We start from the raw sequence: 27,950 nt of genomic DNA, 5'->3' as shown, positions 1-27,950 counted from the left end.
TATCTAGTATTTTCTCCATAAGTAAATTTAGATTCACCTATTCATTTGTCTAGATTCATTTGTTCCTTCAACAATAGTTTTTGGTGCCTGGCACTAACCTCAGTGCTAAGAATACCAAATACACAAAAGCTCCTGCATTTGTGGAGGAAAAGGAGACACAGAATAAATAAAATATGTAAGTAAACTACATAGGATATTAAGAAGGTGCTAAGTAAAACAGCCACAGCTACAGCCACAAAAAGCAACAAGGAGTGATGGGGTGGTGACGGGGGAAGACCTGGAGATGGTGAGGAATAACCTTTGGTTTCCAGAGGAGAGAGGGAACTCCAGGCAGAGGCAACAGCCAGCACTAAGTCCCTGAGATGGGAGGGTGCTCGCCATGCTTGAGAAACCATCAAGGCGCCAATATGGCGGCAAGAGAGCAAGTGAGAAGAGTAGATGAAGAAGACGCAGAGCGATCTCTGGGTCCAGATTCTATAGGAACTTGCAGGCTATTGCAGATGTTGACTTTTCCTCTGATGAAAGGGGACCCTTGCAGGGTTTTGAAGACCTGGTCTGACTTCTATGTTAACCTCTGCACACATTCTGCAGCACATTGAGGATGAAAGGAAGGGCACAGTGGCAGAAATGGTAGAACAGTTGGGAGGGTGTTGCAGTAATCTAAGCAAAAAGAAGAGTGTGGATTGGACCAGGGTGCAGTGTGGGTGGTGAGAAACAGCTGGATTCAGGACACAGTAGTCCCTGATTTCAATGACCTGCAGTCAACTGTTATCCGAAAATAGTAAATGGAAAATTCCAGAAGTCAACAATTCATAAGTTTCAAATTACATGCTGTTCCAAGTGGCGTGATGAACTCCCTCAGCATTCTGCTCTGCCCCACCCAAGATGTGAATCAACCTTTTGTCCAGTGGATCTACGCTGTCTACACCACCCACCCAATAGTTACTTAGTAGCTGTCTCAGTTATCAGATGGACTGTCAAGTTACCACAGCGTGGGTGTTCAAGGTCAATAGCAACCTAATGTTATGTCATGATACCTGAATCATCCACCTCACTTCATCTCAAGATATAGGCATTTTATCATCTGGTATCATCACAAGAAGGAAAGGTGGCTGGGCGCGGTGGCTCACGCCTGTAATCCCAGCACTTTGGGTGGCCAAGGTGGGTGGATCATGAGGTCAGGAGATCGAGACCATCCTGGCTAACACAGTGAAATCCCGTCTCTACTAAAAATACAAAAAATTAGCTGGGCATGGTGGCAGGCGCCTGTAGTCCCAGCTACTCGGGAGGCTGAGGCAGAAGAATGGTGTGAACTCGGGAGGCGGAGCTTGCAGTGAGCTGAGATCGTGCCACTGCACTCCAGCTTGGGCGACAGAGCAAGACTCTGTCTCAAAAAAAAAAGAAGAAGAAGGAAAGGTACAGTACAATAAGAGATTTCATGAGCGAGAGAGATCACATTCACGTTACTTTTACTAAAGTGTATTATTATAAGTTGGGTGTAGTGGCTCACACCTGTAATCCTAACACTTTTAGGAGGCCAATGAGGGTGGATTGCTTCAGCCCAGGAGTTAGAGACCAGCCTGGGCAACATAGTGAGACCCTCATCTCTACGAAAAATTTAAAAATAGCCAAGTATGATAGCATGTGCCTGAAGTTCCCAGCTATTTAGGAGGCTGAGGTGGGAGGATCACTTGAGCCCAGGAGGTGGAGGTTACAGTGAGCAGTCGTGGCACCACTGCACTCCAGCCTTGGTGATAGAGTGAGACACTGTCTCCAAAGACCAAAGAAAAGGATATTATTATAATTGTTCTGTTTCCTCATTATTGTTGCTAATCTCTTACTGTGCCTAATTTATAAATTAAACTCTATCATACGCATCTAGGAACAAGCATAGTATCGATAGGATTCAACACTACCCACAGTTTCAAGCATCCGCTGGGGGTCTTGGAAGTTATCCCCCATGGATAAGCAGGAAATACCGCATGCTGTGATGGTGAAACCAAGTATGGATAATGCTGTAAGGTCAGATGTGCTGCAAACAGAAAGAAGGTAGCCAAGGAGGACTCCAAGGTTTTTAGACTGAGCAGCTGCAAGGCCTCCATTGCCATTAAGTGAAATGAGGATGGCTGCAGGAGGAGTAGGTTTGGGAGAAAGATAAAAAGTCCAACACTGAAGCTTTAGCATCTCCAGCAGATGCCAATGTCACTATGCAGAACCACTCGATTGGAGTGTCTTCCCCCATTCGGGCACTACGTAAACACTGGCCAGGAAGATATGGTGCTGACTGGTTTCAAAAGGTTAGGCTGGGGTGTAGTGGCTTACGGCTGTAATCCCAGTACTTTGGGAGGCCAAGGTGGAAGGATCTCTTGAGCTCAGGAGTTCGAGACCAGCCCGGGCAACATAGAGAGACCCTCTCTCTACAAAAATTTAAAAATTAGCCAGGTGTCGTGGTGCATGCTTGTGGTCCCAGCTACTTGGAGGCTGAGGTAGAAGGATCGCTTGGGCCTGGAGGCTCGAGGCTGCAATGAGCCATGATCACACCACTGTCCTCCAGCCTGGGAGACAGAGCAAGACCCTATCAAAAAAAAAAAAAGGGAGAAAGAAAGAGAGAGAGAGGGAGGGAGGGAGGGTGGGACGGAGGGAGGGAGGGAAGGAAGGAAGGAAGGGGAAGAAAGGCTGTATGGGATAAGAAAACAGGCCACCCTGCAAAGGCTAGCCAGGAGTTGAAGCTCTGATGGGGAGAAGGTTGTGTAATGTCGGCAAGTTCAGACATAGCAGGAGAAAAGGCCAGGAAGCCAAGACTAGGGGCAGCTTCAGAAACATCCCATGGTCCCCTAGAAAGGATAAAAGTCACCGAAGATCCAAAGGCAAAGAAGAGTAGGTTTGAGGAGCACATTAGATGGGGCTTGTATGATGCATATTTTGGAATGCTTGCCCCAGCCAGGCCTCCTTCTCAATGAGTCTTTCCTCACCCAAAGTCCCTGACACTCTAAATGTGTTTTAGTCCAGGAGGCCTAACGTCTACCCACCTTCATTCCATCTACCTCCCAATGGACACAGCCAATGGAATCAGAAGTGTGGTGGATACTGACACAAGGTCTGCAAATCCTTGGTATGTCAAAGACCCATCAAATTCCCTCCTGAAATTCTGAAATAAGAGACAAAGACATTAGATGATCAATGGCAGGCACCAGAATGGAAACGTTATCAAGTAGAGAGAGAACACGATGAGCAGCCTGGGGGGACATAGGCAAGAGAGAGTACACAGAGGAATATGAATGAGAAAGAGGAATTGGACAGACACAAAGATGAGAAGAAATGAGAGTGCTCACCTCACACCTAATAGATGGAGACAGAGGCCTCAGTCCTTGGCTCTCCCAATCTCTATATTCAATGCCACCATGTTGCACAACTCCAGAGATCACTATGTACCTCATAGTCCATGCAAACAATACCTTTGGAATTGTGCAGTGCACAGCCTGTGCAACTGAACATGGCAGTTCTGTCTCTAGCTATATTTTATTCCTGTGATCATGACATTGCCTATTGTGTCTTCATAGTAATCCTTTTCTATGAGCTAGCATGGTGGGTTTCTGTTTCTTTCCAGCAAAAGAGTTCTGACCAAGCACAGGCTCAGTAGGCAAAGACCATTATGCTGGATTCCTAATCCCTTGATCGATTGGATCTAAGATCATTAGTATCTCTGTGTTTTAGATTTCCAGGAAGTGTCATTCACCTAGGGACACTGGACCTAACTGTTTGAGGACCTAAAAAGCAAGTAGACATAATCTGCAACTGCTGGGAGAACTGGCCATCTTCTTCTTTAATGGAATTTGTGATCACGGTTTCTTTGGTATGTTTGCAGTGTCTTGGCACATAGACCTATAAAGATAAGACTAAGAGAGATCGTGGCCAGAAACACTGGGAAACTAGTCTGGTAAAGACCTGAGTTTTACCCAGGTTAGGAAATTCTGATTCAGTGCTGAGTGGCTGGCGGATCCCATATCCGAGATTGCCTAATACCTGCATAAAATTCTCATCCCTCTTAAGCAAATTCCGCTATATGCATATCGCCTCTTCTCTGGTCCCCACCATCTTTGCCTGGAAGAAAAGCACATAATACACAAGAAAGCCTATAGACACCTAAGCAGAGAGAGACAGGTGATCAAGGATGTTTGAAAATCATTTTCCTGGCCAGGCACCCTGGCTCACATCTGTAATCTCAGCACTTTGGGAGGCCAAGGCGGGCAGATAGCTTCAGCTCAGGAGTTCAAGACCAGCCTGCGCAACATGGCAAAACCCTGTCTCTATCAAAAACTACAAAAAATTAACTGGGCATGGTGGCACACACCTGTGATCCCAGCTATTCGGGAGGCTGAAGTGGGAAGTTGTCTTCAGCTCGGGAAGCGGGAAGCAGGAAGTGGAGGTTGAAGTGAGCTGAGATTGCATCACTGCACTCCATCCTGGGCAACAGAGTAAGACCCTGTCTTTAAAAAAGAAAGAAGAGAAACTTATTTTCCTCTTCCCATCTTCTTCCCTCTCCAGCTGTCTGGAGTCTGAGGTCCCCTGCACTTAAATCTCTAATTTATCTATGTGGTAGCTCATGAAAAGAAATTTTTAACAGCAAGCCTGTTAAAAATGAATGAATATACATTCATATTTCATGCACCTTCCTATGTCAGACAAAGTACATTCCTCAAAAGAAATTCCTCCACTTATTCTAAGCACATTGCAAAGCCCACTCTTTGCATATGCGTTGGTTTTGTGACTATCAGAGTCTCCTCCCCCCACCCCAGGCTGCCACTAATAAATCAAATCACTTGATGCTGTTTTGAATAAATGGAAAGATCAGAGTGCAATTCTAATGCTGTGGTGTTAGGCGTTTGTTTGATGGAGGTAACATTTTTCACAACAAGATACATTTCTGTTTCCTCGAGTTGTCATTAAAAACAGAAATTGAGCCATATATTGATGGACTCAAACTACAGTGCATACATTTTGTGGATTCTAAAAACAAACAACCAAAACAAAACAAAAAAAATGATGGAATGGCTGAAAGGCAGCCTGAGTGTTGCCTGGCATTCTGGTGCATGAGGTCTCAAACAGCGGTTCTCAGAGCAGGCCCCAGCCCAGCCATAGCAACAACTCCTGGGAATTTGTGGGAAGTGAACATTTGTGAGCCTCACCCCACACCTACTGACTAGGCACGCTGGGTTCTGGGCCTTTTTTTTTTTAGATGGAGTCTTGCTCTGTCCCCCAAGCTGGAGTGCAATTGGCACAATCTCTGCTCACTGCAACCTCTACCTCCTGGGTTCAAGCGATTCTCCTGCCTCAGCCTCCCCAGTAGCTGAGATTACAGGCATGCACCCCTACACCCGGCAAATTTTTGGATTTGTAGTAGAGATGGGGTTTCACCATGTTGGCCAGGCTGGTCTTGAACTCCCGACCTCAGGTGATCTGCCCCCCTCCACCTCCCAAAGTGCTGGGATTACAGGTGTGACTCACCATTCCTGGCTGGATTCTGGGGCTTTAAACTAGGGCTTTAACAAGCCTTCTAAGGTAATTCCGATAATGATCAAGTTTGAGAACTAAAGAGTTCTGGTTATTGGAGCTCGTGAAAAAGAGATCATTATCCTTAGCAAACTAACGCAGGAAGAGAAAACCAAATACCTCATGTCCTCACTTATAAGTGGGAGCTAAAGGACCAGGCATGATGACTCACACCTGTAATCCCAGCACTTTGGGAGGCTGAAGCAGGTGGATCACTTGAGGCCAGGAATTCAAGACCAGCCTGGTCAACATGGTGAAACCCCATCTTTACTGAAAATACAAAAATTAGTTGGGCATGGTGGCTGGTGCCTGCAATCCCAGCTAATTGGGAGGCTGAGGCAGGAGAAGCGCTTGAACTCGGGAGGTGGAGGTTGCAGTGAGCCAAGATCACACCACCGCACTCCAGCCTGGGCAACAGAGTGAGACCCAGTCTCCAAAAAAAAACAAAAAGGCAACGAGAAAAATAAGTGGGAGCTAAAGGATGAAAACACTTGGACATATAGAGGAAAACAGCAGACACTGGGGCCTATTGCAGGGTGAAGGGTGGCGGGTGGGAGGAGGGAGAGGATAAAAAAAAATGACTAATGGGCAGTAGGCTTAGTACCTGGGTGATAAAATGATCTTTTCTTTTTCTTTTTTTTGTTTTGTTTTTCTTTTTTATTATACTTTAAGTTCCAGGGTACATCACACACGTGCAGGTTTCTTACATATGTATACATGGGCCATGTTGGTGTGCTGCACCCATTAACTCGTCATTTACATTAGGTATATCTCCTAATGCTATCCCTCCCTGCTCCCCTCACCCCACAGCAGACCCCAGTGTGTGATGTTCCCCTTCCTGTGTCCAAGTGTTCTCATTGTTCAATTCCCACCTATGAGTGAGAACATAAAAGAAACTACCATCAGAGTAAACAGGCAACCTACAGAATGGGAGAAAATTTTTGCAATCTACTCATCTGACAAAGGGCTAATATCCAGAACCTACAAAGAACTCAAACAAAGTTAAAATGATCTTACAATGAACTCCTATGACACAAGTTTACCTGTGTAATAAACCTGCGCTTGTACCCCTGAACTTGTTATTTCAAAAGTGGCGATGAGTTATTGGTTCAAGAAAACAAATCAAATAGAGATTAAAGAGACAGAGAGGCAGATGTTCCTAAGCAGCAGTACCTGATAGCAATAAAGCCCTCACCCCACTGTTTTTTCGTAAAACCCTAACAGTAGGCTTAGGGCTTCACTGCTATCAGATACTGCTGCCAGGGTTAGGGTTTGACGGGATCATTCATTTAAAAACATCGATGAGGCCAGGCACAGTGGCTCATACCTGTAATCCCAGCACTTTGGGAGGCTGAGGAGGGTGGAATATTTGAGGTCAGGAGTTCGAGATCAGCCTGGCCAACATGGTGAAACCCCATCTCTACTAAAAGTACAAAAATTAGCCGGGGCATGGTGGCATATGTCTAATATAATCCCAGCTACTCGGGAGGCTGAGGCAGGAGAATCACTTGAACCTGGGAGGAGGAGGTCACAGTGAGCCAATTTCACACCACTGCACTGCAGCCTGGACTACAGAGTAAGACCCTGTCTCAAATAAATAAATAAATAATAAAATAAAAACATCGATGGACCACGCACGTTGGCTCATGCCTATAATCCGAGCACTTTGGGATACAAAAGAAGGAGAAATGCTTGAGGCCAGGAGTTCAAGACCAGCCTGGACTACATAACAAGACCCTGTCTCTATAAAAAATAAATTAAAAATTAGCTGGGCATAATGGCACTCACCTGTAGTCCCAGCAACTCAGGAGGCTAAGACAGGAGGATTGCTTGATGAACTGAAGACTTCAAGGCTTCAGTGAGGTGTGATGGTGCCACTGCACTCCAGACTGGGCAACAGAGTGGGACTCCTGTCTCTAAGAAAATAAAATAAAAACACGGATGAAGTTCCTACACTGTACGAGGAAGTAAGGATTTGGAGCAGAATAAGAGATAGTTGCTGCCTACAGTTTTGTGAGAGAGATAGAGGTAGAAAATCCTAAGGATAATTATATGTCATAGGTGTTAACTCAGACACATGGGCCAAGGGTGGGATGAGCACAAAAGGAGCCCTCACTCTGGCTGGGGTAATAAAAGAGATATCCACAGGAGAGGAAATCCTTAAACTTGGCTTGAAAGAGCAGGGGGAGTGTGTAGGAAGGAGTGAGAACTACGCATTAAACAAGGAGAGCTACATGTTGAAAAAAAAAAAGAGCGAGATTATTAAGGGACCTGGATGTGCCCAGGGAGCTCAGATACATATGTGGGAGGTTTGGGTTGCTTGAAGATCATGCTTCATTCTCCAGGGCCAGCAAAGATGCCAATTTGTGCAGAAAATATATGCCAGGTGGTTCAGAGTTACATTCAAAACCAGTACGCAGACCGGCTGTAACCCCTCCTGCTCCCTACCTTGGAAGAATTTTTAAAAGTCAGCTCCTCATCAAATGCTGAAAGATAGATAGATAGATAGATAGATAGATAGATAGATAGACAGACAGATAGATAGATAGATAGAGTCTTGCTCTGTTGCCCAGGCTGGAGGGTAGAGTTCAATCACAGCTCCATCTGAGCCTCAGAATCCTTGGCTCAAGCCATCCTGCCACCCCAGCCTCCCAAGTAGCTGGGGCTACAGGCACGCATCACCATGTCCCACTAATTTTTTTTTTTTTTTTTTTTTGGTAGAAGTGGGGTCTCACTATGTTACCCAGGCTGGTCTTCAACTCCTGGCCTCAAGTGATCCTCCCACCTTGGAATCCCAAAGTGCTGGGATTACAGGCATGAGACACAGCCTGGAATTTTCTTTTATAATATCTTTTTTTTTTTTTTTTGAGACAAAGTTTCACTCCTGTCGTTTAGGCTGGAGTGCAAGGGCGTGACCTTGGCTCACTGCAACCACTGCAACCTCTGCCTCCCAGGTTCAAGCAATTCTCCTGCCTCGGCCTCCCAAGTAGCTGGAATTACAGGCGTGCACCACAGCACCCGGCTGATTTTCGTATTTTTAGTAGAGACGGTGTTTCACCATGTTGGCCAGGCTGGTGTCTAACTCCTGAGCTCAGGTGATCCACCTGCCTCAGCCTCCCGAAGTGCTGGGATTACAGGTATAAGCCACCGCGCCCGGCCTTCTTTTATAATATCTCATAGTCGTTTTCCACTTCAGGGCTGGGGTGCTTACTGCCTCCCAAGGCGGCACATCCTGTCTTAGAACAGTCTCAAGGAGATCATTTTCTGTTTTACTCGATCGCCCCATCATCTCAGTCCCCTGAACCTAGAACCGCCTCCTGTGTGGCTCTTCAAAATCTGCTGTTTCCCACCCAAATGCCTATGAACAGGTGAGTGAGCACAGGAGCTGGAGCATCCCACACCGGAACACTAGAAGGGATAAGCTGCTGATACACTCCACTCCACAGCGCAAAGGAATCTCAGTCATTGTGATGCACCAGAGAGACCAGACACAATGGACTGCACGCTACTCAATGTAAATGTCATTGACATGAAACTCTAGGACTGGCAAAAAGACACCAGAATGCCTGTTGCTGGGGACCCGGGATACAGGAAGCTTGCAGAATTTGATGGGAATGTTCTAGATCGTGACTGTGCTTGTGGTGACACAGGTTCATACATTTGTTACAGCTCATCCAACTGTCTGCTTTTGAGGGTTGCATGTGACTTATGCAAATGAAACCTCCACAAAGTTGATTTTAAAAGTGTTTTTTAATGTGTTATTTTAAATTGACATCAGAACTTCAAGATTTCAGGTTGGTGCATGGAGCAAGATCTTAAAGCAAATACTCCCTCCAGTGCCAAATTCCTTATCTTTGTGCAGTTAAGCACATCAATGCTTAGGGTAAAGTCTAAGGATATAGAAATGGAGGCCGGGCGCGGTGGCTCAAGCCTGTAATCCTAGCACTTGGAGGCCGAGACGGCGGATCACGAGGTCAGGAGATCGAGACCATCCTGACTAACACGGTGAAACCCCGTCTCTACTAAAAACTACAAACCTAGCCGGGGAGGTGGCGGCGCCTGTAGTCCCAGCTACTCGGGAGGCTGAGGCGAATGCGTGAACTGGAGGCGGAGCTTGCAGTGAGCTGAGATCCGGCCACAGCACTCCAGCCTGGGTGACAGCGCGAGACTCCGTCTCTCAAAAAAAAAAAAAAAAAAAAAAAGAAATGGAACCAGCTGTTTTATGGAAAGTTCCACAGGGATGCCTGCAAACCTCTCCAGATCAGAAAAGTTCCTAGTGCTTCTGCATTCAGAAAGCCAGACATATGCTGGGCAGGGGCCCTCAGAGAAGGTGGCAGGAGTAGGATCATGAGGGAAAGAATGAAAACTAGAGACCACTAGGCCAACATTCCATACTGGGCAGGAAGTCTTCCTAGCATGCCCACTAGATGGCCAGCCAGTTCCACCATCTGCTGACTCAGCAACTTTGGGCCAGTTATGTAAACTTTCTCTGCCTCTGTTTTTTTTTAGTTGTAAAATGGGCACAGTAATATGCCCTAGTTTATAAGGTCATTATGAGGATTACAAGAGTTAATATAAAGAAAGTACATAGGACAGTGCTTGCAATTAGTAAACATTTTACCTGTGTTAGCTATTATCACCAGTATCATCACTATCACCATCATTACCATCACCATCATCACCATCACTATCATTATCACCATCATCACCACCATCATCACCATCACCATCATCCTCACCATCATCATCATCACTATAACCATCACCATCACCATCATCACCATCACTATCATTATCACCATCATCACCACCATCATCACCATCACCGTCATCACCACCATTATCATCACCATCACCACCATCACCATCATCACCATCATCATCACCACCATCACCATCACCACCATAACCATCACCACCATCACCATCACCACCATCACTATCACCATCACCATCATCACCATCACCATCACCATCATCACCATCACCACCATCACCATCACCATCATCACTACCATCATCACCATCACCACCATCATCATCATCACTATAACCATCACCATCACCATCATCACCGTCACTATCATTATCACCATCATCACCACTGTCATCACCATCACCATCATCATCACCACCATCATCATTACCATCATCATCATTATGACCACCATTATCATCACTACCATTATCATCAACATCAACATCATCATCACCACCGCCATCACCATCATTACCATCACCATCATTACCACCATCAGTATCATCATCACTATCATCTCCACCATCACCACCACCATCATCATCCAATCTCTGCTCAATGCCAGAGCCTAATAATTGGAGTTGGGAACACCAGGCTAATAATATGACAATAGCTATTCACAGCCAACTAATAAATATAACTAAGTGTATTTCCTTTTCCTCAAGTCAATCCCATTCCTCACTTGAAACTTGACTACTCTTTACAACATCTCCACAAGGCAGTTGCCAGCCCATGTTTGTCCACCTATCCTGGTGGGCAGCTGACTGCGTTCCCAGGTGACTCGTTCCAACTGCAAGATCCAACACACTGGCTCTAGGGCTTTAATGTTTCAGCAATTTCAAGAATATTCATACTATCCTACTGTGAGATTACTTTTGTTAGTTAGAATAAAATTGGAAAACAGGCCATTATTTGTGACCCCCCCATCCTCTTTTATGTCCAGGGAAATTTTTTTGCTATTCTTCCCATTGAAAGGTGGATTCTACTTCCCCTCCCCTTGGATCTGGGCTGGCCTTAGTAACTTGCTTGATCAGTTCAATGTGGCACAGTGGCTTCCTCCAAGGATTCTTGAAACACTCTTGGAACGCAGCCACTACCCTACCAGAAAGCCCAAGAAGCCCTGTGAGACTCCCATGTGGAAAGGAGCTGAGAAGCCCAGACAAGAGTTCCCAGCCGACAGCCAGCCAGCACCAGCTTGCCAGCCATGTGAGTGCACCATCTTGGAAGTGGATATGCCAGCTGGCCCACTCAGTCCATCTTCCCAGCTAATGCCACATGAAGCAGATATAGCTATCTCCATTAAGTCCTGCTCAAACTTCAAAGTCATGAGCAAAATAAATCATTATTATCATTTTAAGTTTCTAAGTTTATTATACTGCAATAATAACAAACATCCTGACTCTTCTCCATTAACTGAGAAGCACCCGTAGTTTCCTTTGAACCAAAGCGTTTAGGAGAGCCACCAATAACTGATCTGAAGTCATACTGGAAATTAAATAGAATCCTAGTGTTGGTGAGAAAAGCCTTTTATGATGAGGCACAGCCTTGTTCTCCTTAACATCCTTTGTACATTCAATGCTTATAAGTATCCACCATGCAACAGATGTTATGCTGGAGAATGCAGAAGACAAAGATGAGCCAGCCACTTACTCAAGGAGTTTATGTTCTAGGAGGAGACAGCACGCTGCCAAATGAACTTATATCATGAATGTGAACAGAAGCATTGTGTGGTTCTAAGGAAACTCAGTGAAAGGGGATATGTGTTTTGCTTGATGGGGGACGACAGTGAGCTGACTCCAAAGGGATGAAAAGAATTCCCCAGATGAAGAAGAGAAAGGCAATGGGATAGGTGTGTGGGGGTTGAAAGGACCTGCCAATTTCAGGGATCAGTTAGGAGACTTCAGTGGCAAGGAGAGCAAAGGGTATGAGGCAAAGGATGGAGAGATGAAGCTGAGAGACTCCGTTGGGGTTAGATTGAGAAGACTTTGTAAACAGGGTGAGTTTGGATTCCATCTTGAACACAATGGAGAACCATGAAGGGGTTTTAAGTAAGGGTATAGCAGGCAGATTTGATTTCAGAAAGAATGGTCTGGCTGCAGTGATAGGCTCAAATTGAAAGAGGAAAAACCAGAAATCTTTTCAATAGCCTGGTCAGGGGATGAGGGTGTACTGAAATAAAGCAATGGAGATGTAGAAGACATTTCTTAAGAACATTTAAAAGATACAGTTGGAGATCGATTGGGTGTGGCAGAGAAATCAAACAAGGATGATCCCAGATTTCTGGCTTGGGGAGGTGCCATTCAGCCAACTACAACTAACAATTATAGTAGGCAGAGGTGGGGTGAGGGGGTATGGCATGCAACACACCCCTTTTTACAAGTTCCTGCTCCAATCCAGGAGTTTGCGACCAGCCTGGGCAACACAGCAAAACCTCATCTCCACAAAACATTTAAAATTAGCCAGGCATGGTGGCAAGTGCCTTTAGTCACAACTACGTGGGAGGCTGAGGCAGGAGGATGGCTTATGCCCGGGAATTTGAGGTTTTGGTGAGCTATGATCATGCCACCATACTCCAGCCTGGGTGACGATGTCTCTTAAAAAATAGAAACAGGCTGGGGCGCGGTGGCTCACACCTGTAATCACAACACTTTGGGAGGCCAAGGCAGGCGGATCACCTGAGATCAGCAGTTCGAGACCAGCCTGACCAACAAGGTGAAACCTTGTCTCTACTAAAACTACAAAAAATTAGCCGGGCGTGGTGGTGCACGCCTGTAATCCCAGCTACTCAGGAGGCTGAGGCAGGAGAATTGCTTGAACCTGGAAAGCAGAGGTTGCAGTGAGCCGAGATCGTGCCACTGCACTCCAGCCTGGGTGACAGAGTGAGACTCCACCTCAAACAAACAAAAAAAGAAACCAAAAAATACCCCTTTGATCTCTTTGGGGCAGCTCTGACCTAGCCCTTGGGCATCCCAAACCCTGATTCCATTTCAGATGTCCAAAGACAGTCATAATGTCTCAAGCTTCTTGTGTGATTATTTACTTGTGCCCAGTAACCCTGGTCCTCTTGTTCCTTCATTCCTAACAGAACAAACATGAACACGTGACTCATGGGGTGAATCTCATTTCCTGAACCCCACACCAGGAAACGACTGACCTTGTTAAGGTTTTAAGTTTTTGTTTTTGTTTTTTTTTTTAGTGACAGGTTCTCACTCTGTGTCACCCAGGCTGGAGTGCAATGGTGCAATCACAGCTCACTGCAGTCTCAACCTTGCAGGCTCAAGCAATCCTCCAATTTCAGCCTCCCAAGTAGCTAGTCACACAGGCGTGCACCACCATGCCTAGTTAAATTTTGTAGTTTTTGTACTGACGGGGTTTTGCCATGTTGCCCAGGCTGGTCTCGAAATCCTGAGCTCATTCTCAAGCAATCCCACCACCACGGTCTCCCAAAGTCCTGGTATTACAGGCGTGAGCCATGGCATCCAGCCTAAATATATTTTTTAATGCCTTTTTTTAATAGACTATAACCTCAGCACATGGTGTTGAAAATGTTTGAATGTACATAAAAGCATAACAAATAACATTTAAAAAACCACTCATAATCCTGTTTCTTAGAAATTATTAATATTTGAGAATGTTTCTTTTCTGTTTTTCTTCTATTCATATATATTTGTGTTTTATATGCTTAATTTTGTAGTATGAGCATTTTTCTAGGTCACTTATATTTCCTGGAAAATATGCTTTTAAAATGGCTAGAGTTCGACATGAGTGTACTTACATTAAGTTTGTCCCTATAATTGTATATTTAATATTTTTCTGTGTGCGTATGTGTCCATGTGTATACTGTTTTGTTGTTTTTGCTATGATAAAACCCTGTGCTGAGTGTTTCTGTATAAATCTTGGGTAATCTTTTCTAATTTTTGTTTTTGAGACAGGGTCTCGCTCTGTCAACCAGGCTGGAGTACACTGGCATGATCATAGCTCACTACAGTCTTAACCTCACTAGCTCAGGCGATCCTCCTACTTCAGCCACCCAAGTACCTAGGTGCAGGTACATGCCACCACACTTGCCCAGTGTTTTTATTTTTTGCAGAGACAAGGTGTCTCTGTGTTGCCCAGGCTGGTCTCAAACTCCTGGGCTCAAGCAATCCACCGACCCTGGCCTCCCAAAGTGCTCAGATTGCAGGTGTGAGCCACCATCCCCAGCCTCTAATTATTTCTTTAAGACAGATTACTGGTATGGTCCAAGGATTAAAAGACTTATTTGAAGCCAGGCACAGTGGCTCAAGCTTGTAATTCCAGCACTTTGGGAGGCCAAGGCAGGTGGATCACTTGAGGTCAGGAGTTCGAGACCAGCCTGGCCAACATAGCAAAACCCCATCTCTACTAAAAATACAAATATGAGCCAAGCATGGTGACATGCGCCTGTAATCCCAGCTACTCAAGAGGCTGAGGCAGGAGAATCACTTAAACCTGGGAGGCAGAGGTTGCAGTACACCAAGATTATACCACTGCACTCCAGCCTGGGGGACAAAGCAACATTCAAAAAAAAAAAAGGCCAAGCACAGTGGCTCACGCCTATAATCCCAGCACTTTGGGAGGCCGAGGTGGGAGGATCACAAGGTCAGGAGATGGAGACCATCCTGGCTAACATGGTGAAACCCCATCTCTACTAAAAAATGTCAAAACTTAGCCGGGCATGGTGGTGGGCACTTGTAGTCCCAGCTACTCAGGAAGCTGAGGCAGGAGAATGGCGTGAACCAGGGAAGCAGAGCTTGCAGTGAGCCAAGATCATGCCACTGCACTCCAGCCTGGGCAACAGAGCGACATTCCATCTCAAAAAAAAAAAAAAGAAAGATAAGAAAGAAAAAAAAGACTGATTTGAACAAGTTTAAGGGTGCTACTTAAAACAAACTTCTTCCTAAAAGACAATGGGATGATTTTGTCAGGTCCTTTTGCTTTTGGCCTTTCTCTGGTTGGCTGGAGGGGAAAGCACACGGCCACACTTCTCACAGCCTCCAGTTTCTGAAAGACATTGACAGACTCTCTCTTCGTGGAAATTTGAAACTCTTTTCTCCTCCTGGAATGGGCATCCCCTGTGACTTACAACCAGCCTGCGCCGGCTCACTAGCTGCAAGTGCTGTCATCACAGCCCATCAAGCAAATGGAAAGAAACTGCCTGGGTCACTCAGGCTCTGAGCAAACACCGGGGAACAGTGGTTGCTCTCTTCTGTTTTCAAAGGAACATGCTGTTTTAATCACACCCAGGAATGCTTTCCCAAAGTCCTTCTGCTCCCCAGAACTTTCCTGTCAAGCCTGGAGCCTGCCCTGCTTATTCTCTGAGCCTGTCTTTCCTGAAATGCAATGGCTGGCCAGGCGAATCCCCCGCTGCCTCCCCGATCCTGAGCAAGGATCATGGGGCATGGTACTGACCAGCGTTCAAGGAATGTGAACACCATGTCTTGGCCCAGATTATGAACTCCAGGTCCAAAGGCTGGATGAGCTTCAGCTGGCTGTGTATAAATCAGCCCACTCTAGGTCTTTCTACAAAATACACAGGATGTCCTCCTCAAAACTGGACTTATGGTCAGGCACGGTGGCTCACTCCTGTAATCCCAGCACTCTGGGAGGTCAGGAGTTCGAGACCAGCCTGGCCCTTAGGGTGAAACCTCGTCTCTACTAAAATACAAAAAATTAGCTGGGCATGGTGGCACACGCCTGTAGTCCCAGCTACTCAGGAGGCTGAGGCAGGAGAGTCGCTTGAACCCCGAAGGCAGAGGTTGCAGTGAGCTGAGATTGTGCCATTGTACTCCAGCTTGGGCTACAGAGTGAGACTTCAAGAAAGAAAGAGAAGGAAGGAAGGGAAGGGAAGGGAAGGGAAGGGAGGGAAGGGAAGGGAAGGGAAGGGAAGCTAAGGGAAGGGAAGGGAAGGGAAAGGAAGGGAAGAGAAGGGAGAAGGAAGGAAGGAAGGGAAGGGAGAAGGAAGGAAGGAAGGAAGGGAGAAGGAAGGAAGGGAAGGGAGAAGGAAGGAAGGGAAGGGAGAGAGGGATGCTACAGTTGTCAAGGAGAGAGGTACTGGAGTCCAAACCACAGATGGGGCAGATGGAGATGGGAAGAAGGAGAACTCAGGAGATATGAAGGAAGTAGAACTGATAGGTCTTGATTTGTAGAACATTCAGGTGAGGACATCGAAGAGACTCCATTTTCCTTAAATAACAAGGACAGTAATAACAAGTGCTACAATGGGGTTTCGTGGATCAAGTTGAATGATACATACAAAGTGCTTAGAACAGTACCTGGCTGAATTAGGCTCATTGAAGATCAGGTCCTAAAAACAGTATGGCTTACACCAATATCACTATTATATAAGCTCACAGGTCAAGGTCAGAAATATAGAGTCAGAATCAACAAGTGGATGTCAGTTCAAGGCATCAAAGTGGACCTGATTGCCCAAAGCACACATGCACAGTTAGGAGATTGGAGAGCAGGGAGGCAAAAGGGGTCACCCATGTTAAGGAGCTCCTAGAGAGGAATTGGTGGAAGAGTGAGAAAAAACAGCTCAGGTTGAACCAGGTAAGAACACGTCACAGAAGCTAAGAAGCAAAAGTGTGTTGAGAAGGAAAAAGTGGTCAGCGCTGCAGATGGGTCCAGTGGGATGAAGATGGACAAAGGCCTATTGGATTTGGCCACAAAGAAGTCACAAGGCAGAATGTTTTAAGGCAGCAGTCCCCAACCTTTTTGACACCAGGGACCAGCTTTGTGGAAGACAATTCTCCCAAGGACCAATGCAGTGGGGTGGTGGGGTGGATGGTTTGGGGATGACTCAAGTGCATCACATTTATAGTGCATTTTATTTACATTATTATCACATTGTAATATTTAATGAAATAATTCTACAACTCACCATCATGTAGAATCAGTGGGAGCCCTGAGCTTGTTTTCTTGCAACTAGACAGTCCCATCTAGGGGTGATGGGAGACAGACAGATCATCGGGCATTAGATTTTCATAAGGAACATGCAACCCAGATCCCTTGCACATGTGCAGTTCACAATAGGGTTTATGCTCAGATGAGACTCAAATGCTCCCACTAATCTGACAGGAGGTGGAGCTCAGGCAGTAATGAGAGTGATGGGAAGCAGCTGTGAATACAGATGAAGCTTTGCTCACTTGCCTGCCGTTCACCTCCTGTTGTGCAACCGGGTTCCTAATAGGCCATGGACCAGTACTAACCCGTGGCTCAGGGATTGAGGACGTCTGTTTAAAGGAGGGAAGGTGAGACTGCAGTGAATGGAATGGATAATGACATTCATAGAAGATGTTCCTCACCACATCATAAATCATGGAGGAAAAGGGGTATGATCTAAGTGTCCAACAAAAGAGGATTAAATATTTTATGTACTACATGCTGTATTTTTCTTCACGGAATTATATAAAAATATGTTTAAAACAATTGTTATTACATAGCAGAGTTCCAAAAGAGAGATGCAGGCTGGGCTCACTCCTGTAATCCCAGCACTTTGGGAGGCTGAGGTGAGCAGATCACCAGAGGCCAGGAATTTGAGACCTTCCTGGCCAACATGGTGAAACCCTATCTCTACTAAAAATACAAAAATTAGCTGGGCATGGTGGCGGGCGCCTGTAATCCCAGCTACTCAGGAGGCTGAGGCCCTAGAATCACTTGAACCTAGGAGGCGGGGCGGAGGTTGCAGTGAGCCGAGATCGCCCCACTGCACTTCAGCCTGGACAACAGACTGAAGCTGTGTCTCAAAAAAAAAAGAAAAGAGAAGGAGAGAGAGATGGATTAGTGAACAAAGAAAGCAAAAAGACACAGCTTTCAAAGTAAGGCAGCTTCTTTAAAGCCTGTTATGATACAAAGGTAAAACAGGCAAGTGGAAAGTGACTGAGACCTCAGTTTAAGAGATGCGTTGACTCTAGAGAATCTGACAAGAGCGACAAAGACAACCCAAGGGCTGGCAAGTATCAGAGAAAGCAAGTAAGAGTAGGATATGGTCCAAAACAATAAATGGTGTAGAATGCAGCTTCATGACTTTGCACCAAGGGTAATGAGAAAACCTGGGAAATGTAAACTCTTATGAGAACTCTATATTATAACTTCATTCAATTCCCCAGTAGGTAGGCAGCTCCATGAGGACTGGGGCTTTCCTCTCTTCCTCTCTTTGGGATGCCCAGTTCTTAGCACACTGTCTAATAGACCTAAAGATAAGAAGAATGTAAGAAAATGCAAAAGATTATTATTAATACAAAGATTAAGTGAAAAAATCAAAATACTTGCAATATAGTATCTAAGTTCAAATGGCCACCATTCTAAAAGTGTGCACAGGAAAAAATGATATAAACATTTTAAGAGTGTATTAGAGTCTGGGGTTGTGAATGTGAAATTTTTTCTTTTCTTTCTTTCCATAACTCTTCATACTGGATTATAATATGTTTAATTACGTTAAAACATATGCAAATACCAGAAAGAGGAAGAAAGGAAGGAAGGAAGGAGGAGGGAGGGAAAAGAGAGGGAGGAGAGGGGCGAGGGGGGAAGGGAGGGAGGAAGGAAGGAAGGAGGAGGGAGGGAAAAGGGAGGGGGAAGGGAGGGAGGAAGGAAGAAGGGAGGGAGGAGGAGGGAGGGAGGGAGGAAGGAAGGAACGAAGGAAGGAAGAAGGGAGGGAGGGGAGGGGGTAGGGAGGGAAGAAGGAGAGGAGGGAGGGAGGAAGGAAGGAGGGGAGGAAGGAAGGAAGGGAGGGAGGGAGGGAGGAAGGAAGGAAAAGGAAAGGAAAAGAGAGGAAGAGGGAGAAAAGAAGGAAAGGAAAGGAAGGAGGGAGAGCTAGAAAATGTGAACCTTGGATCCAGATGATTTGGTCTAGATCCCAGCTATGCCACTTACTAACTGTGTGATATTAAGGGAGTTTCTTTTTTTTTTTTTTTTTTTTTGAGACGGAGTCTTGCTCTGTCGCCCAGGCTAGAGTGCAGTGGTGCAATCTCGCTTAAATGAGTTTCTTAACCACTCCATATCTCAGTTTCCTCATCTATGAAATGGATCTAATTCCAGGGGTTTCTAAGGAAGCAACCCAACAATTCGTGTTAGCTCATCCTTACTCACTGTGCGCTTCTGGGTCCCAGTCTATCCACTAACACATTGACGCTGTGAGGTTTGAGTGGCATTGCACTTATCCTCAAGTTCTTAAAATGTGTTGGAGCTCCCCTTTTTGTGGAAATATCCAGTTTGGTTTTTTTCCCCCAAAGTTCCAGCCTTGTTTACATTCCCCAGCTCTGACCCAAAGGACCTCGCTTATAGACATACTGTTGCCCTTTGGGATAGTAAAAGCCAGGAACAGCCTGGGTTTCCAAAAGCGGTTAGCAACCAGCAGACACTAGAGACTGTAATTCTTTATCCTGCTGAGCCAAGTATCCATCTTTGACCTCAGGATGCTATACACATTAACAAACAGGGAATAGGGTCTCCTTCGCAGTATTCTGCAACACCATTTTACCCTCTAGAAAGGCTGAAAACTCTTGACAAAGTCATCTCAGATTTCCTGGCCATGGCGTGGGGGAAAACAGAAAGATATCATTTATGATGGTCCAAAGTGGCATGTGTCAATTCCCTTGCTCTGCTGGTTGGTATCAGAAATTGCCTTTTTCCTCTTAAGGAGTAGCAGAGGGGTATGCTACAGAACCCACTGGGTCCTTAAGTCCTCCAAAGAGGAGTAGACCCAACATATTCTCCATCCCTGCACTCAATCCTGAACCCCTCTCCTTGACTCTCACGTTTTATCCTCCAGCTCTTAGAAATCCCAGCCACCATCTCTAACTACTTCCTCCTTTCCTCTTTCTCTTTGCCCTCCAGATATGGCACATAGGTAATGTTCCCCCAGAGCCCATGGGGAACTTTTTCGAAAAATCAACGCCTGGGTCATGCTCCAGCTGTTGCTGCTGTGGCTAGTGCAGAAGACCATGGGGTGGGTGTCTGGGAAGAGAAGATGAATATAAAGTAGAAAAGAGCAAAAACAATCTGCAACCCACAGGGATGGGCTGGACCATGCACTGGTGTCTCATCATCTGTAAGTCTCCACCTTCAATGATGGGGCTGATCTACAGGAGAAAGAAGCAGGTGTCCTTCCTTATGGAGCCAAATGCACACCTGGCCCAGGAATCAGAGAAGCTGAAGCCAATTAGTTGAAGCATAGATCAGTGCCAGCCTACATGAGCTGCAACAGGGTCCCATGCCTGCACTCACCTTTCAAGTGAATCAAGAATATGGCTGCTGTTTCACATCCACCTTCCAAATATTATCTACAATGTCCCTTATGGCCCAGGTTAAGCCAGAACTAAGCAGGGAAGCTGTCTGAGTTTGTTTTCTGTTGCTATAACAGAATTCCCAAGACTGAGTAATTTTAAAAGGAAAGAAGTTTATTTTGGCTTGGCTTCTAGAGGTCGGAAAGTCCAAGATCCAGCAGATACATCTGGCCGGCTTCTGATGAGGGACTCATGCTGCAACATAACATGGCAGAAGGCAACACAGAGTGAGAAGGGCTCACAGGAGACAGCCAACATGGCTTTTTACAGCAGACCTACCCTCATGATAACTAACCCACTCCCTTGATAATCCATTAGTGTATTAATCTATTCATGAAGGCGGAGCCCTCATGACCCAATGACCTCCCAAAGGTCTCACCTCTCACCTTTCCAATACATGAACTTTTGGGGGACACATTCAAACCATAGCAGAAGGGGATTCCAGGAAACAGAAATCCAGCTTAGCTAAATAGACATGGTATGAATCTACCATACCTCCCCTCTTTCCTTCTCTCTCTTCAACTTTCCCTCTCCTTTCTCTTTTCCTTTTTCCCTGCAAATATCTCAAAGCGTTTTCAGGCATGATGGTTTGCTCCTATGTAAATCTAAATATTTAGTAAGAGCCTGTGTGTGTTCAATTTTGTTGAACCCTCATGAATGGGATTAGTGTCCTTAAAAATGAAACCCCAGGGAGCTCTCTGCTCCCTGTCACGGGAGGACACAGACAGAAGACAACCATCTGTGAACCAGAAACCAGGCGTTCACAAGACACTGAATCTGCCAGCAACTTCCAGTCTCCAGAGCTGTGAGAAATGGCTTTTTGTTTAAGCCACTTGATCTATGGTATTTTTCTATTGTCCATTAGCAGCACAAATGGACTAGGATGAAGGAAATAGAGGGAAAAAAAGAAAGAAGGAAAAAAAGCTATCTGGTAAAGTTAGTGGAGGAAAAACCCACAGTGGAAGTCAAGTCTTCACCTATCATCCAGGCCAAAGGTGCTACAGGGGTCTGCATTGGCCCACCTCTGTTGGCTGAGCCCCTCAAGGTCAGAACCCAGGACCTTCACCATTGCTCAGTGTATCTGTGGGTTGCCCTGACAAAGGCCCATACAAATAAGAGTTGTCCTTGGGTCTTGCAAAAACTGTGACATTGTCCCTGGATTCTTTATGTTTGAAAAGCTGGTCCCCACTACTCCCAGCAATGCTTATCTCTGAGAAAACTGAAAATTATAGATCCAGTGAGCATCAGACTTTGAAAAGATACTAGCATCATAAGTTACAAATGAAATGGAGGCTATGGAGAGTCAAACAACCCATCCAAGATCACTCAGCCAGGAAGAAACAGGTTCATGCTTCCAAATCAAGTTTCCTGACACCTGGACAAGGAAGTCTTTATCCTCTGTCAAGCTCCTTTGTGAAATAAAGACACAGACAGTCACTGGATTTGGCCCCCAAGGGAAGGGCTTAGTCAGCTAAGGCTTATAAAGGAAGCTTCCTAAAAGGGTCTTGCTAGTAATGTTTGAGTCTATGAAAGGTAGTAGGGTCCCCTTCAGTAAGGTCAAAGTTCCTGTTAGCTGGAGAAGAGCCACAGACACTGAGCCAAAGGACTGACTTAACCCTATAAAACAATCTTCCCTCCAGTTGAAAGATTTTTCCCAACTCAGGCCCCCAAACCAGGTATTTCTCCATGAGATCCAGAGCAGACCTTTCTTTGAAGTGAGAGTAATGCCTCAGGGAAATAAAAATCCATCTGCTTAGAAGGGATCATTTGGAATTGGGGCCCTCTTGTAGAATCTGCTGGCCTTTTAGCTGAAGCAGTTAACACATGCTCTGCTGTCTCTTAGAGGGCTCAGAGATGAAACACAGCCAGCCGCCACACTTCCCAGCACAGCCAAAAACAGTCTGCAGGGGCCCATCTGGAGCAAATCAGTCTCACTGGAGTGAAAAATAGCAGATGTCGGAGTGCGCCAGCAGCCCCGGGAAACCCCAGCCCTGCTGCCCTCCGCTCTGCCCTCACAAATCATCCTTGCACAGATCGCTCATTTGCACAAGGCAGCCTCTTGGCTCCTGGCTTCCCTGCTGCCCTGGAGGCCCATCTGTGGCTGCGAAACAGGTTTGCAAGCTGGAAAGGAATACTGGCATCTCCTTAGGGGCCATGATCTGGAGATTTCTGGACTCTAAAGTCAAAAAGATCATAGACTCATAGGACGTTTGAGCTCAAATGGACCCTCAGGGTCATTGGGTCCTACCCCACCACTTTACAGATGAGGAGGCTGAGGTCCTGACTCAGCAAGTCAGCCCTGAGAAGTTGGCAATGACTGTCACTAAAGCCAGTCTTGGAAAAACTAAGCATTCAGGAGATGTTTCTCTCCCCTAAAGACCTTCTATTACAAGCCAGAGATGAGTATATAGATGGATAGATGGATACAGGGACAGATGGATGAATGGATAAGGTAGATAAATAGATGGAGGATGGATGGATGGATGGATGGATGGGTGGATGGATGGATGCATAGGTGGATGGACAGATGGATGGATGGATGATGGATGGATGGATGGATGGGTGGATGGATGGATGCATAGGTGGATGGACAGATGGATGGATGGATGGATGGATGGATGGATGGATGATGGATGAATAGATGAATGATGGACGGATAGATGAATAGATGGATGGAGAAATGGATGGATGGATGGATGGATGGACGGACAGATGGATGGAAATGGATGAACAAAAAATAAAGATTAAGAGAGAGATGGTGAAAGACAGGCAGAGATAGATAAAAGAAAAAAGGAAGAAGGGAGAGATTGAAGAAGGAAGGAAGGGAGAGAAAGACAAACCAGGACATTTATCTTTCTACCTTTTGCCCTTGGGGAGTATTGGAAACTCCCTGGTGACCTGTACTGATGCTCTTTCCACCTTGTCACCCAGGCCAAAGTTGCTACAGGAACTTGTATTGCCTACGCACTTTGGCCACATTCCTGAGCCACCAGTGTCAAGGCCCAGGAGCCCTCCCTACAGCTCATGCCAAAAAAAAAAGAGTTTTTCCTTGCAAGTTCACCAAGTCTTTGAAATTTGCCAGAGCTTACTTTCCAAATAGATCTACTCTTCCCTGCCTATTCCGTAGACAGATGATGCCAACTTGGCCATGTTGGTGGAGGCTGGGACCCTCTGAAGTTCTCCATCTCCTACCTTCCCTAAAGTAGCTTCCCTCAGTGTCACCATCCCAGAGCATGGCAGAAGGCACTTGCTCCTGGCACAGCTCAGATTGGCATCCTGGTATCATAGACAAATCCATGTACCTTATTATCAGGTAGACTTAGGGTTGGGTCTTTCACCTTCAAATGAAGGCTATAACACCCAATGTGGTTGCAAGGACAAAATGAGATTAAATATATAAAGCATTCAGTACAGGCTGGGCACATGGCTCAACAAATGGAAGGTGTTTTTATAACAGCACCCAGCACAAAGCCTAGTGGAGCAAATTCATGGAAGCTATGAGTATTATGGGTTGTATTGCCAAAGAATGTCACATCTTAACTTCTTCGGCCCCACTGGTGTTTGTGTGGGTCTAAGACAAAAAATCCTTTCCGATGGATTTGTTGTTGACTGAGTCACTATTTTCTCCAGCATGCATCATCTAGGGAAAGGGAAGAACTGGCTTTGATTTTTTTTTTTTTTTTTTGGCAAGGGGGCAGCAAAATGGCCAACTTTGCAAAGTCTGCAGGTTTTAGTTTTCTGCAAGAGAACACAGTTTGGGCCTCATGTTGAAATCCCTCAAATCATTATGTACTCAACTACACACCACTTCTTGTGATATTTAGCATGACTCTGAAAGCAGAAATATGCAGCAGGAGCAGCTGTGCCTGTGATGTGAATGGCTGTGCCAAGTGCAATGGCATCTGAGGGATGGGAGGTGGGGAATCCAGATATCCAGGCGTCAAAATTGTACCTGGGTAGGGAGAAGCAGTTTGCATCCACCAAGATTCAGATAGCCCATCTATAGAAAGCCCAACATGGAGTTTTAAAAAGGGAGAAAAAAAGGATTTACTTAAGATGATCCTCAGTCTAAGCAACATAGTGAGACCCCCATCTCTACAATTTTTTTTAATTAGCTGGGCATAGTGATGCATTCCTATAGTTCCAGCTACTCAGAAGGCTGAGGTTGGAGGATCACTGAAGCCTGGGAATTGGAGGCTGCAGGGAGTGATGATCTTGCCACTGTGCTGCATCCTGGGCAACAGAGTGAGACCCTGTCAAGAAGAGGAAGAGGAAGAAGAAGAAGAAGAGAAGAAGCGAAGAAGAAGAAGAAGAAGAAGAAGGAGAAGGAGGAGAGGAGGAAGGAGAAGGAGAAGGAGAAGGAGAAGGAGAAGGAGAAGGAGGAGGAGGAGGAGGAGGAGGAGGAGGGGGGGGGGGGGAGGGGGAGGAGGAGGAGGAGGAGGAAGGAGGAGGAAGGAAGGAGGGGGAGGAGGGGGAGGAGGGGGATGAGGAGAGGAAAGAGAAGGAGGAGAGGCAGAAGAGAAAGAGGAAGAGGCAGAAGAGGAAGGAGAAGGGGAAGAGAGTGAGAGGAAGAGGAAGGAGAAGGGGAAGGAGAGAAAGAAGAAGGACAAGGGGAAGGAGAGGAAGAGGAAGAAAGAGAGGGAGAGGAATGAGAAAGGGAGAAAGAGGAAGAGGAGGAAGAAAGGAAAGGAGAGAAAGAAGGATAAAAGGAAGGAGAGGAAAGAGGAGAGGAAGAGGAATAAAAAGGGGAGAAAGAAGAAGAGAGAGGGGAATGAGAAGGGGAGAAAGAGGAAGATGAAAGAGAAGGGGAAGGGGAAGAAGAAGGGAAAGGAGAGGAAGTGGAAGGCGGGGAAAATGAAGAGGAAGCCAAATGAGAGGAAGGGGAAGAAAAAGGAGAAGGTGAAGGAGAGGAAGAGGAATAAAAAGAAGAAGAAGGGAAGAAAGGAAGAGGAAGGAGAAGGGGAAGGTGAGGAAGAGGAAGGAGAAGGGTAAGTGGAAGGAGAGGAAGGAGGAGGAGGAGAAGAAGAGGACGAGGAGGAGGAGAAGAAGAGGAGGAGGAGGAGGAAGGAGGAGGAGGAAAGAGAAGGAGGAGGAAGAGGAGGTGAGGGAAAGAGGAGGAGGAGGGAGGAGCAAGAGAACATCAAGTGTCAGTGGTAGGCGATCCCTTTCAATAAACATGCATTGAGCACCTACTGTGTGCTGGGCTCTGTGGTACCCTAAAGGCATTCACGGAATAATGATGGAAACATACACAGATCATTTCCTTCTCTGGCCAGTTTTGAGAAAGGAGACTATGGAAAGAAAGGGAGGGGCACTTAGCACAGCCTGGAATTCAGTTTCCTAAACAAGACCCCTGCACCAATATGAAACCACCAGGTAACCAACAGAACATGCAGGTGCAATTAAGCACTTCTTCCTACAGAGCAGCCAAGTCTTCCAGCCAAAGTGTCTGTCGTTTCTGGTACTTAACATCCTCTTCCCAGAATTTTTTCCATGGGCTTCCTGGTACGCCAGGACTGGTTTTCTTTCTTTCTTTCTTTCTTTCTTTCTTTCTTTCTTTCCTTCTTTCTTTCTTTCTTTCTTTCTTTCTTCTTTTTTTTTTTTTTTGAGACAGAGTCTCACTGTCGCCCAGGCTGGAGTGCAATCGCGAAATCTCAGCTAACTGCAAATTCAGCCTCCCAAGTAGCTGGTACTACAGTTGCGTACCACCACACCCAGCTAATGTTTGTATTTTTAGTAGAGAAGGAGTTTCACCATGTTTGTAAGGCTGATCTCGAACTCCTGACCTCCAGTGATCTGCCTGCCTTGGCCTCCCAAAGTACTGGGATTACAGGCATGAGCCACCGTGCCCAGCCTAGGACCCTTACTTTCTTAAGGCAATTAGTTATCCAGAAACCAGGTGGGCTCCAGCCGGGCACGGTAGCTCATGCCTGTAATCCCAGCACTTTGGGAGGCCGAGGCGGGTGGATCACAAGATCAGGAAATCGAGACCATCCTGGCTAATACAGTGAAACCCCCTCTCTATTAAAAAATACAAAAAAAATAGCCAGGCGTGGTGGCAGGCACCTGTAGTCCCAGCTACTGGGAGGCTAAGACAGGAGAATGGTGTGAACCCGGGAGGCGGAGCTTGTAGTGAGCCGAGATCGTGCCCCACTGCACTCCAGCCTGGGTGACAGAGCTAGACTCCTCAAAAAAACAAGAGGAAAGAAAGGAAGGAAGGAAGGAAGGAAGGAAGGAAGGAAGGAAGGAAGGAAGGAAGGAAGGAAGGGAAAGAAAGGAGGGAGGGAGGGAGGGAAGGAAGGAAAGGAGGGAGGGAAGGAGGGAGGGAGGGATGGAGGGAGGAAGGAAGGAAGGAAGGAAGGAAGGAAGGAAGGAGAGAAGAGAAGGAACCAGGTGGGCTCCCCGGACTGCTTCATTTTCTTGGAGTTACCTGCTGCACCCGTCTCCTCCTGAGGCACGTCTCTTCCTGCCTCTGCCTTTTCATATCTTGCACATTACACTGCTGAACACAGAGTTGTTCCCCATCAGGAAAGCCCAGCTCTCCTCTCCTGCTATTGCGCTGGGCTTTGGGACTCTGTATTCTCTGTATCAAGCTCCATTTCCCTGCGTTCCCATAACCTGCGATGCCTTCTTAGATTCCACCTCTCAAAGCTGCACTCTTGTGGAGTGTGGTGGTTCACACCTGTAATCCCAGCACTTTGGGAGACCAAGGTTTGTGGATTGCTTGATCTCAGGAGTTCAGGACCAGCCTGGGAAACATGCCAAAACCTCTTCTCTACAAAATATACAAAAATTAGCCAAGCATGGTGGCATATGTCTGTAGTCCCAGCTACTGGGGAAGCTGAGATTGGAGGATCACTTAAGTCAGGAGGTTGAGGCTGCAGTGAGCTGTGACTGTGGCACTGCATTCCAACCTGGGCAACAGAGCAAGATCCTGTCCAAAAAAAAAAAAAAAACAGAAAAAAAACTGCACTGTTTTTTTTTTGGCCTCCTGCCTTTCGGGGTACATTTCAAAAAGCCACCACCCAACCTCAATAGAGACAAGGGGCACTATCGAGCTTAGGATGGTGACTTTTTGAAATTTACCCCTAAATGACGCATGCTTGCGGACCCCTCGGTTACACAAGCCTTGTGATCAGTCTTGAGCTCACCTGGCTACACATCTTTCTGATTTCTTCACTTCTGACACCTTCAGCAGGTTAATCCTCAAGGAATCTTAAAATGTTCCTCTCTGACCCCTTACCAGCCCCACTGTTGCCTGAGGGATGTGAAAATTCTCTCTCTTCCTTTCACCTTCTTCAATGAGATCTGAATGCCAACCCTCACCTAGGGGTAGA

Source organism: Trachypithecus francoisi, unplaced genomic scaffold (genome assembly GCF_009764315.1).
Source record: "Trachypithecus francoisi isolate TF-2019V2 unplaced genomic scaffold, Tfra_2.0 Lachesis_group4, whole genome shotgun sequence".
NCBI lineage: Eukaryota > Metazoa > Chordata > Mammalia > Primates > Cercopithecidae > Trachypithecus > Trachypithecus francoisi.
Note: the sequence above shows the minus strand (reverse complement) of the source record.